The sequence below is a fragment of the Octopus sinensis genome, linkage group LG2 (genome assembly GCF_006345805.1).
Source record: "Octopus sinensis linkage group LG2, ASM634580v1, whole genome shotgun sequence".
NCBI classification, from domain to species: Eukaryota; Metazoa; Mollusca; class Cephalopoda; order Octopoda; family Octopodidae; genus Octopus; species Octopus sinensis.
In genome coordinates this window covers 117,352,615-117,364,144 of record NC_042998.1, presented here as the reverse complement: position 1 = coordinate 117,364,144, position 11,530 = coordinate 117,352,615, and the positions used below count along the sequence as shown (strand labels likewise).

Sequence of the window (11,530 nt, the reverse complement as noted above, 5' to 3'; positions counted from 1 at the left end):
GACAAGTTCCACTGTTGTAGCCCTTGATCAAAATGTCTGGTCGATTGGAGTTAATTTGTGCGTTTGATTTGGGGAAGTTCCAAAGGATGGTAACACTCACGTCATTTACTACTTCCTCTGGATGGTGCGTGTACTACTTAAAGGATTTAATTTGTAGTATTTACAAGCACTCCAATGGATGTATATATATATATATATATATATATATAATATATATATATATATATATATATATATATAATATATATATATATATATGTATGTATGTATGTATGTATGTATGTATATTTATGGCTTACGGTCATATCAGGTTGAAAACACCGGTTACATCCGATCACCGAAGTTAAACAATATTGAGCCTAGTTAGTCCTTAGATGGATGGCCGCTTGAGAATCCTAGGTCCAATAAGCATTGTTTTTATAGACGCAGGAGTGACTGTGTGGTAAGTTAGTTGCTTCCACACTGAATACTGTCAAGACATGCTTTCGTAGCCGTCCTGAATTGAAGAAATATTGAAGGTGCGCCAGTAAGGTAGGCATCTATTTGGGGGGGGGGGATTCAGTGGGGTTTTGTTGTTTGATATTGTTTTTCTTTTTTCGAATGAGATATCCTCACTGGGTGCTGGATATTTGTCTGCCTGCAGTCGCGCTAAGTGTCTCACTTAGCTGTGAGAATTGTTGTTCGGTGGGCGTGTCTCGCCACCAAAATTTGTTAAAATTTTATAAAATCTTCTACCAGTTCGTGTGGGATATTTTCTGTGTTCCTACCTCTGGACCTAGAGTACCTGATTGGAGTACCAATTTGTGGAACAACTGTCGGCCAGGATTACCGGAGGCCGGAAGGATATTTACCATGATTTTAACTGTCTTCCTTCCTTCTTTTCCTCCGAGCTGTCATTCTGCTCTTTTATTTATTTTGACTGTGTTAGACTGTGCGTTTGACTGTGTTAGACTATTTTGAACGATTTAAGTTTCTTTGTCTGCAAACATGGCAAAAAAGACTGCTTTGGATTGGTAAATTGTGCCTCCAGGGCAGTGGTTGGAAAGTTTCAATAAGTGAACCGTGGTGTTGGGAACGTATTGTAAATCTGTCGACAGCATTACGGTATTCCCTCGAATTGAGATAGAAAAAGAGTTGGCAGAATATCTGTCAACTATTAAGTTTATTGCCAGGAGTGTAAAATTTGCAACGGTGTGGTTGCTATTTGACATCACTGAGGAGGCTCTCTGTTTACGAGCCAGCCCTTAGAAGGGCAAAAATTGCTGTTTCTTCCCACATTGGAGGGAGGAAATTAACAAGGCCTTGAGTCTGTGGGCTGCCACCCGGAATAGAACCCGAGTGCATAGAAGACACTATCCGCCGGGGTCTGGGTGGCAGCGGATCCAAGCTAATTAATGTTAAAGTGTTGCCTTCGGTTGATTGGGTGGGGTCGAATGCAGTTTGGGCCCTGAGGACCCAATCAGCCAATGATCTGGTTTTTCCAGATTTTATAAGGATGGCCGGTTCTAGGTATCCGGTGATTCTTGAGGGACGATCCCCCCACCCAAGTGTCACCTATGCCTGGAACCGGACCTCATTAAGAAAAACTGCCCCCAGGACCAAGGTAAGTTCTTGGAGCAGTTAATAGAAGCAGTGACCCAGCTCCCGCATCAGAAGGAGAGATGGAGGCAGTAGATGAGGTTAAGACCTCGAAAAAAGGGAAAAAGAGAAACAAGGTGGGCAACAGTGGTTGCCCACCAATGGATCCTGAGGAAGCGGAATGGAAGGCAGATGTTTCGGACAAAACGAAAGAACTCTCCCCTCCAGTCATAAATGAGAAAAGAAGAAACAAGAAATATGGGGCATTGCCAGCGGTTGCTAGTACACTGCTGTCATGTCCCGAAACCCCTTCGGTGGAAGTACTGCCACCGAAGAGGAGATTTGAGGACTCTCCCTATGTCGAGGAGGAATTTGTAGTCCTGTGCCACAGGGGAGGGGAAATTAATAAAAATTATCAAAACGTTTAATAAAAAGGGTCGATGGGAAAGAAGTATTGCCTGTATCAAGAACCGTGATTAGCCTCCGCTGCGGAGGTCGTGTGGAGAAAAAAACCTTGTTTGAGGTAATGGGTTCCTTCCATGGGGACACGTTTCACTTTCTGCCGAAAAGTCCCAACCTAGCACCAATGAGGTGCTTGAGTGAGGCACTGAGCCCGGTCGGGTGACGGCGGGTGAAAGAATCAAGATGCTTAGTGCCTCGTATTATGTATCCACATTATAGTAGGAGGTTTAATGCCCCGGTCTGTTGTTTTGATTTGTGTTTTGAGTTTATTGTTTGTAAGAGGCTGAGGGCCTAAATTCATTATGAAATATGGAACTAAAGTAAGAGGTTTAATACTTCGTATTGTTTTTACTGTGTAAAAAAAAAGAATAATGTTTTAAAGAATCAAAAAATCGGTGGGCGTCTTTTGCCTTCTCCCATCAATATCGTCCTTTTTCATCACTCATCTTATCAATGTTTTTGTCCAGCCTGCAAGCTACTCCCTCTGTGTTATGCCTTTATGACAAAATTTGAAATAAAGTAGCTTGCTTAACAATCACATGGTTCCGGATTCAATCCCACTGTGTGGCACGTTGGGCATGTGTCTTCTACTATAGCCTCAGGCCTACCAAAGCCTTGTGAGTGGAAACTGAAAGAAGCGCGTCGTATATATATATATATATATATATATATATATATATGTGTGTGTGTGTGTGAGTGTGTGTGTGTGCGTATGTATGTGTGTGTGCGTGTTTGTGTATTTGTCCCCCCAACATCGCTTGACATAGCGGTTGAGCAAAAACGACCGATAGATAAGTAGCAGGCTTACAATGAATAATGCTAATTGGTGTTTATACTAAAATTTAAAACGGGGGTGACTTTGGAAATGATGCAGTTAATCTATCGAATTCCGAATGTCATTCATTATACAATATTGCATATAGAAGAAAGAGATCTGTCACTGAATGTATTATTCCTTTATCATCGTGCTACGAACATAGAAAAAATTCCATCCCTAAATTAAGTGTAATTTTGAAATTTATTGACATAACAAGTCGTTATTTCATTCTACTTGTCTTGTATATACATGTTGAAAAATCAATAAATGTCCATGTTTTCTTTATTTAGCATATTTTTATTTAATCTTCATTTGTTTATTTTATTTCGTAGTTCTTCGCTCATTTATTTAACAAGTTCCTATCTGAAAACTAACAGAGGTTATGTGTTAGAGCAATCATTCTCCGCTAATTTTATCTCTGGAACGTTTGCTCTGCTGCAGATGGAGCAATGTCAAAGTAAAGATAAAATAGACTTAGTTGTATAGGCAAAATAAGATTAAACTGACGTAAATTTGAATTTAGTTAAAGTAAAGACGTGAATTGTCTTGTCGTCTAAAAGAAAAAAAAACTAACACATATATTTCCACATGATTCTATTACGAAACAGTCAAATATTTTATTAAACTACTGTCTATTTCGACTGGAAAGTGTCTTTTAAGCTCTAGGTCATGAATCACTATTAATTATCATTGAGATACTACATAAAATAACAAACAAGGTATGTAAAATATGCATAAATTGTTTTCAGTATAACTGGTCATGTAATTTATGATAAATATGATTTTCGATAGTATAGAGATGTAAATATTTTCTGTTCGACATTTCACTCCGATCTCTCGAGTAATTACATCTATTCTTTGTATCTCGTTATTCCTCATTCTCATTGACAGACATAATGTTCTGAACACGCTTACAGAATTTGTAGGCTATTATGTTACATTTTGAATATTAACATGGTGTTTACTATTGCTTTCACACTTTTATTATTTTATATTTTTCAAAATATATTTTCACTTTTAAAATCGATATGCTTATCTTCTGTTAATAAGAATATTACTACAACGTTATAACTAGCTTCTGATACACCCATTGATTTAAATATTGTGAAGTGACACATTCCAATTTATTAGATACTTGTACTTGTATGATGAATGTATATATATATATATGTATGTATGTATGTACTTGTATATCATATACATACATACGTACATACATACATACATACATACATAAAAACACACACACACACACACATACATATATATATATCGTTTTTATATCTGGTTGGCAAGATACTTTATGTGAATTCGTGTGTTGAAGCATATTTTATTGCGTCTGGAGAGAGACATTATCTTTTAATGCCTTATTATTTATTGCACTCACCGGTTCGATTTCCACTTAATGTTTTGTTTTTTCTTAAATTTTCGTTGTGTCTTTTTTTATCTAGTTTCAGCTCAGAGCTGTGGCCGTGCAGATGCACCGCTGTTTTGCTACACTCATGCACCGCCGTTTTGCTACACTGTTATTACTAAGAGTCTCTTCTGATATGTGGCACTTGGTGAAGCAATGAGTTTGATATAGCTACCCTCATTTGCACCTCTTGCTGTGATGTAGGTTCATCTGGGGTTCTCGACCGGAAGAGGTCCAGCTTTGTTTTAAAAAAACCTACATCTACTTTGTGCAAGTTCATCAGTCTCTTTGGGAGAATATAAAAAGCTGTGGGCCCTTGAAACCCAGTCTGTTGCAGTAACTGGTATTGAAGCGTGATAGCATTGCTGGGACCTTTGGCACTATTTAGGCAGAATGGTATACGTATAAGATTCATGTGTGTAAGTTGCAATAGTATTTAAATTTGGAAATGTGTTTGTAAGGTCAAATCAAAAAGGGGGCGAGGAAAAAAGAAAAGAAAAGGAAAAAGGAAAGAAAAGCGGGGAGAGAGGTAATAAAGATGTGAATAGAGGATAAAAGAGGGTAGTGGCCAGTCAAGATGAATTGATAGAAGGAGTACACTTCCTCTCTCCTCATTCCTTTATTATCTCTCTCCCCACATTTCGATTCTTTTTTTCTTTCTTCCGGTTTTTGATTTGACTTTATAAACACATTCCTAACTTTTAAGTCACTTCAAAAACCCTCGATTCAATAACACCGTTTACAAACTCTATGTTTGGAATGACCAATTTAAAATACTAATGGAACTTACATACACGGTACAGAAATCTTATATGTATACCATTCTGCATAAACAATAGAACTACAGATAGAATATCCCAGAATATCTCACGTCAATTTTCATTCCTCCACTTCACTCTGTATTTCATATCTTATCGACAATAACTGTTGCTTAACTATTTTCTCACACCGTCTCCGATGAAATAATAAATAAAATATCCCGGAAACAGCTGTAAGACCTTCTCTTTATAAATGTTCTGAAATCTTTCACAGCCTTGGATTTTTATTCAGAATGTAATGAAAACATCGACCGCTAAAGAATAAAATACTGTTATTATGTAAAGGGTAAAAATCACCTCAGTCGCGAATGACCTCGCGATTCCATCTAAAAAGATCCCCTCCGAGACACAGTTTCCGGCAAGCTTGTCTGTAGAAGATCAGCAGTCGCCTATGCAAGCCGGTCTATTCTCTCCACGTCACCGATGACATCGCATCTCATTTCTACAGCTCAATGAACTGGAATGACGGATAAGTAAGTGTTTTGCTCAATAACACATCACACAGCCCCCTCAGGGAATCGAACTTAAAACCACCTGATTTTAAGTCCGATGCTCTAATCACTGAACAATGTCCTTTACTTTGTGTAAACCTCATCTGTGATAATCACAAATAAGAATGACAACGAAATGGCGCGCAATTTCATTCATAAAAAAATCTTTAAAATCTCTCACAAACATACCACCTCTCATCGCCGACAAAGAAACAATACTAGATTCAAAATGTTACATCAGCTAGATTATTAACTGTTCCAGTAAAACTTCATCTCACATCAGGCACAATGTTTTGCCACAGCTCTTCCGAAATCCTTCAATAGTGCAAAAAAAAACTGGAACCGAAACCAAACCACTTAGTTTTGCTAAAATAAAGAAGACTGACTGTTCAGTTTAACTAAATGCTGTTTAAGATTCCAAATCCTTCTATTTGTTCCAATAGATATGAAATCTTTCTTGCTTATCTAACCAATGCTAGATGCAAAATATGAACTCGGAATATATACATATGCATGGGTTTTTTATACTTGCATTAGCAACATCTACCAATATATTGCAAGTAATTGCATCTAAATGAATCGACTCAGGTGACAGATAATGGACACATTGTCTGCTCTAAACTTAATGTTACAGTTATCAGCACCGTTTATTATAAGTAAAAAAATATTAACAAGCTATGTTATTCTCGACTAAATTAGAGAATTCGAAGAATCTGGTTAGAATCTGCTGCGACAGTGTTTAATCAGAAAAAAAAAGAACTGAGAAATAAATAAATTTAAACTTCAAACAATGGAGTAAATTATTTTTATCTTCCATTGTATTTGATGCCGCATAAAAACTTTTTAAGAATGATGTTTTTTTTTAAATGAAGAATCTAAAAATGATAGCGTTTAGATACAATCTGTGAATATTTTTTTATATATAATTGTTCTGGTAAGTTTATACATATTGGCAAAGAAATTTGCGTAAAGATATTTTGATATCAATTTATACAAATTTCAATGTGAATCACTGAAAGAATATATATTATTTTGTGTTTTAATAATATTTAGTACTGTATACTATCTGCTTGAAACTATCATTTTTAGATCAAGATCTATAACTCTCAATTTAAATCTTAGACTTTTTCGCAACGTTTATTCCGGTATATATCTGTGCGATGTGTCTGTACAACATACCGCGAGATTCCATGTCTAACTCTGGAATAGCAATTAGGATTAGGTTACACTGTTACATTATTGATTTTTCCAAGCATATAGTGTATCCATGGGCATCCGCTTTACCAATCTGTTCCTCTTCAGCCCCTAATCCTTGAAGTCTTTAACATATTTACCAAACGAACACGACCAGACATGAGAAGTGTAAAACACTGATACAATTACCTAACATGTGTCCGCATGCAATGATCTTCAATGAACTTGCACACTTCACAGATAGCGGAACTGTTGACCCTCTAAGATACGAATGAAGCTTGCACATAGTGGTGTAGACCTACAAGGATGTTGATACATGCATGCAATGCTAAAGGTATGCAGTGAGTGTACAATGACGCACAGGCATGCATTTGTGGCTTTTGGTCCCAGTTCAAAATATCTGAGAGGTTTCTCTGTTAATCAGCAATTAAGTCAAAATCTTCTTCACTGGTGTTCGCAGTCAAACTCTGCCGAGCACCACATAGAGTACGCCAGCGACTGACTTAACAATATGTCAAATGAAACATTCTCCCTGAAGAGAAGACAAGGAAATATTCGTTCTTCTACCTGTGTTGATATTTCACTCGCTAATTATGTCTTGAAAGCCTTTTCTCCAATTGCAATAAATGGTCAGTTATCAACTGGCATTTAAAGGATCGCAAGAAATGCTATCGAAAGTTTATTGTACCTTCTTAGAGAATGTTGATGATCGTTATAGGCTATCACAAAATATTGGTCTAGTACACACATTACTAGCCGATTCCTTAGTATATCACTTTTCATACAATTCTTAAAGATAACGGTACAACACAAAAAGAACTTTCAATTCTCAACAACCCATTTGTATCCTGCAGAATCAGTAAATGAAATTACTACCACGAGTTTTTTTTATTGAAACGAAATCTGCCTAAGAAGATGTAAGTGTAAACTACTACCAATACAAATGTTTCGACCACATGTTAATGAAGCTGCCATTCTGTGCAGTTGTGCCAAGTATGAGTGTGTTATTATTTTAGGAATACTTCATCCAATCAGCTTTGCCATTTCAGTTCGAGTGCCATTATGTTCCGCTGATACTGTCTGTATTAGCTATGATCTCTAGCAACATAAAGTATTGTTGGAGAGTTGAACTGACAAGACTTGGCTTCTTTGAAGGTTAGCTTCATTTTACAAGCTTATCTTTCTACCAGGCAGGAATATGTTCATAGGAGCGCCAATCTGTCGAACAAAACAATTTTGTTTACACACTTATCTTAAAATTGATTACGCGTTGCATAAATTCTGACACTAGAACAATATTTTGGGTTTCTATACAGAGTGCGTTTTATGAAATAATTCTAATGGAGTGTCATCTGAAGTTACAATTTTTAATAATATACATACTGTTTCAATATTTTATGTTCGTTTCTAACAAATTGTTTATTTATTTATTTATCTATGTTTGTGTATGAACTCGTAGATACAAACAAATGGTTGATAAGCTATTTTTATTGAATGTATTTCTTGATACCTAGCCACAAAATGTCTAGATGTTCTTCCGTTTCCTCTTTTTACTTATCCATCCTTTCCGATTAATATTCTGTTCTGATTTACCCTCAGTTACAATTTTCCACCACGTTGTATGAAATTTACCGAACAATCAGTATTTTACGATACCCAATACTCTTTGAGCAAAATTTGTGTGTCTTTTTGAATTTGTTAATTCTCCTTTAACAGTAGCATATTCTACACTGGTGCATATTTTCTAGTGCATCTTTAGGAGATTTTACACTGTAACCATGAATTTGTGTCGTTTTAATGTTACGCGTGCCTCGTCAGTGTGGTCATGAACTTTCATTATGTTGCTATATTTCTGGTCTAGCATCGACTTCAGTAATCAGTTGTTCGTCTTATCTTTTCTTTTTATACTGCGAGGCTGTACACTAATTTTGTTTTTATTACTTCGTAATATGTTCATACAAATATGTTCACACAAAATACTAGTTATAGTGAAGTGTTTCATTAAGTTGACAATTGGCTCCAAATTTTAATTTGACCTCTATGTTAAAATATGCTAGCAAGAATAGCCTAAATGAATAATGCAATTTACTTCACAGCTTAAAGAGTCACTTTGCTCCTTCTTTGTATATCAATACGTATTCATTTTGTACTTTGTTTCTCGATGCATATATAAATATCTACCTCTTTCCTACACGTTCATGATACTGAGCCTTTGAAGCAACAATTGTATTTTTAAGAAGAGTAATTTTGAATTTGGGTATTTACAGATAAGGAATGTTGACACCATAGTCGAAAATACACCCTGGGCCTTCGTATTTAATTTTGGCATGCAATTTAACAGTTGCTGTATTTGGTGGCACTGATATAAAGTAAAACCGTCTGGATAAATGCTTGTTAACAATAATAAATCTGTTGGAAAATGTTTATACATTATTCAAATATTTCTACGCTTCTTTATCAGAATTTCTACTACACATTACAAAAGAATTCCGATTGTTTTTGAAGCAATAACTCATTACAAGCACGCAGATATGTCGAGATGTTTAACATTTTAGAACTAAGTAACCATGGAGCTACTTAGGCACTTCAATGCACATGATAAAACAAATATGCACCCACAAAGTGTCATTTAGTCCATTTATTATTTTTGGATGATGGGTTAACATTGTGGAACTGGAAATTGCTAAATAACTTGCAAAATGTTTTGAAAAATAAATTACACTTTAGTCAAAAGGATACTTTACGTAATCCTCCACCTGAGAATTCTCTAATGAACACTGCTCCGATTTAACTCCGTGAGAACCGATGTTGTACACTTTTAATCTTGTCGCCATCGCTAGTCTTATATCATTTCGTTTCTACTTAGGTAAAACTAAATTCGTAACTAATTTTGTATTCCATTGTTGTGCACTGGCTGTAGTAGTTGAACTTTTCTTCATCGAGTAAATTTTTATCATTCCGTAAGTTGCAATAGTATATAGTCATATAAACTTTAAAACGCTTGTCTCTGAAATTACAAGTACCACGTGGGAATTGTCACCAATAGCTGCTGAAACCAACCAGTACATAAGAAAAAGTGGAAAGTACCAAAAATACACCTCTGATCCGTACCCCATAGGGGACAATGTTATGCGTTGTCAACTCAGGCCAGGCAGTTTCATTTGAGCCTAGAATTCCAATAAGACCAAATCATTATCTTCTGAAGTAAGGACTCCCCTCAAACCGAGCATCCATTACATAGATATAAGAATTTGATAAATGTTATAGTGTATATGGTGTAATAAAGTGTAAGAAAATGTATATTATAATTATATGTATGTGTTTGTGGTAGCCCGTGCTATTATTGATTGCACTTATATGTATACAATATTATAACTACAATTGCGCAGGTACTCGGACCTAGATATATCAACAACTTTGCACGTGGGAATGTGTGTATACTCAAGTAAAATATGCCCCGATGTTGAAATAAATTATGGACGGTTAAACTCGATAAAATCTATTTTATAATAACTAACCCCCACAATAATGATATAAATAACAACAGATTGAAACGCGTTCCTGTCAAAGAAATCTATAGTGTAATAAGAGCAATCCAAGAGAAACAACCAACGGCGATAGCAACAATAAATGTATATACTAATATATATAAATGAGTATGAAATGTGTATGAATGCGTGTGTTCGTAAATGAAACTAAAACAAAAAACATAGAGGTACAGAAAATTACATGTACAACTGAGCACGCACACTCAGACACAAACATAGAGAAACACGACAAACATTTAGAAACATTTAAATACGTAACACAACAAACGTAAATAACAATCGTGTTACGAACGACTTTGAGAATTCTATCTGTGAATTAATTAATTATTTAATTAATTAATTTCTCGATAATACATGGGAAATGCAATCCTTTTACTGCCATGAGGAATCTCCATGGAAAACACGGAGCAGCATTTTATTGAACAACGTCACTTGTAAAGTTTGTTTTGCACACGGTTATTTCCACAATGCATTGCTATCCACGTAGTCATATGAAAGCCTGTGACGAATTCGTTTAGTTCTACCTATTTCTATTATGTATAAAAATTGACTTTTGAACAGGGATGCAAATGCTGAATGAAAGAAAGAAATAACTCCTTTGTAGATTATGGCATTCTACGTTGATAACGAACATTAAAGGAACTATTCTACATATTTCAGCGAAATATCAAGGCATTACGCGAGTTTCGACAAAGAGAAAAATACAGTATATCCAATGCAAGTATGGATTAAGAATTACGGTAAACTGAATTAACTTAACTCTGAATGCAAAAACACTGACAAACCATTTATTAGACGCATATTTAAATAAAAGTATATATGTGTGCGTGATAAAGTAGAATTTTAGGAGCTTTACGAATGATTCTATCACTTAATCAGGTTCAAAAGAGAAGCTCCCATGAACTTAATCCGAGCATCCGAACCCGTGGAGAATGCAGAAATATGTTTGCTATTAGCAGACCAAAAACCAACTGTTTGATTTCAACAGAATCTATTCTGCGGTGACACACAAAGGCAAGATTTTATAGTTAAAATACTATTCGCGCTCCGTTAATCTTTCACACTATTTTCACCCAGACAATTTTCTTTAGCAGGATTCAGTTGAATCAACGTTAGGGTAAAATATAATGTCCTCAGGAGATATACAGTCGAGCCAATACATGCACAAACTAGTTTAGTAGCAAACTATTTATTAATAAATCTATACT

General features: G+C 35.5%; 1 pseudogene; it reads left to right on the top strand.

Annotated features, from left to right (window-relative positions):
• Positions 1 to 293: 293 nt before the first annotated feature.
• LOC115208900 lies at positions 294 to 411 on the top strand (annotated as a pseudogene).
• The last annotated feature ends 11,119 nt before the right edge of the window (positions 412 to 11,530 follow it).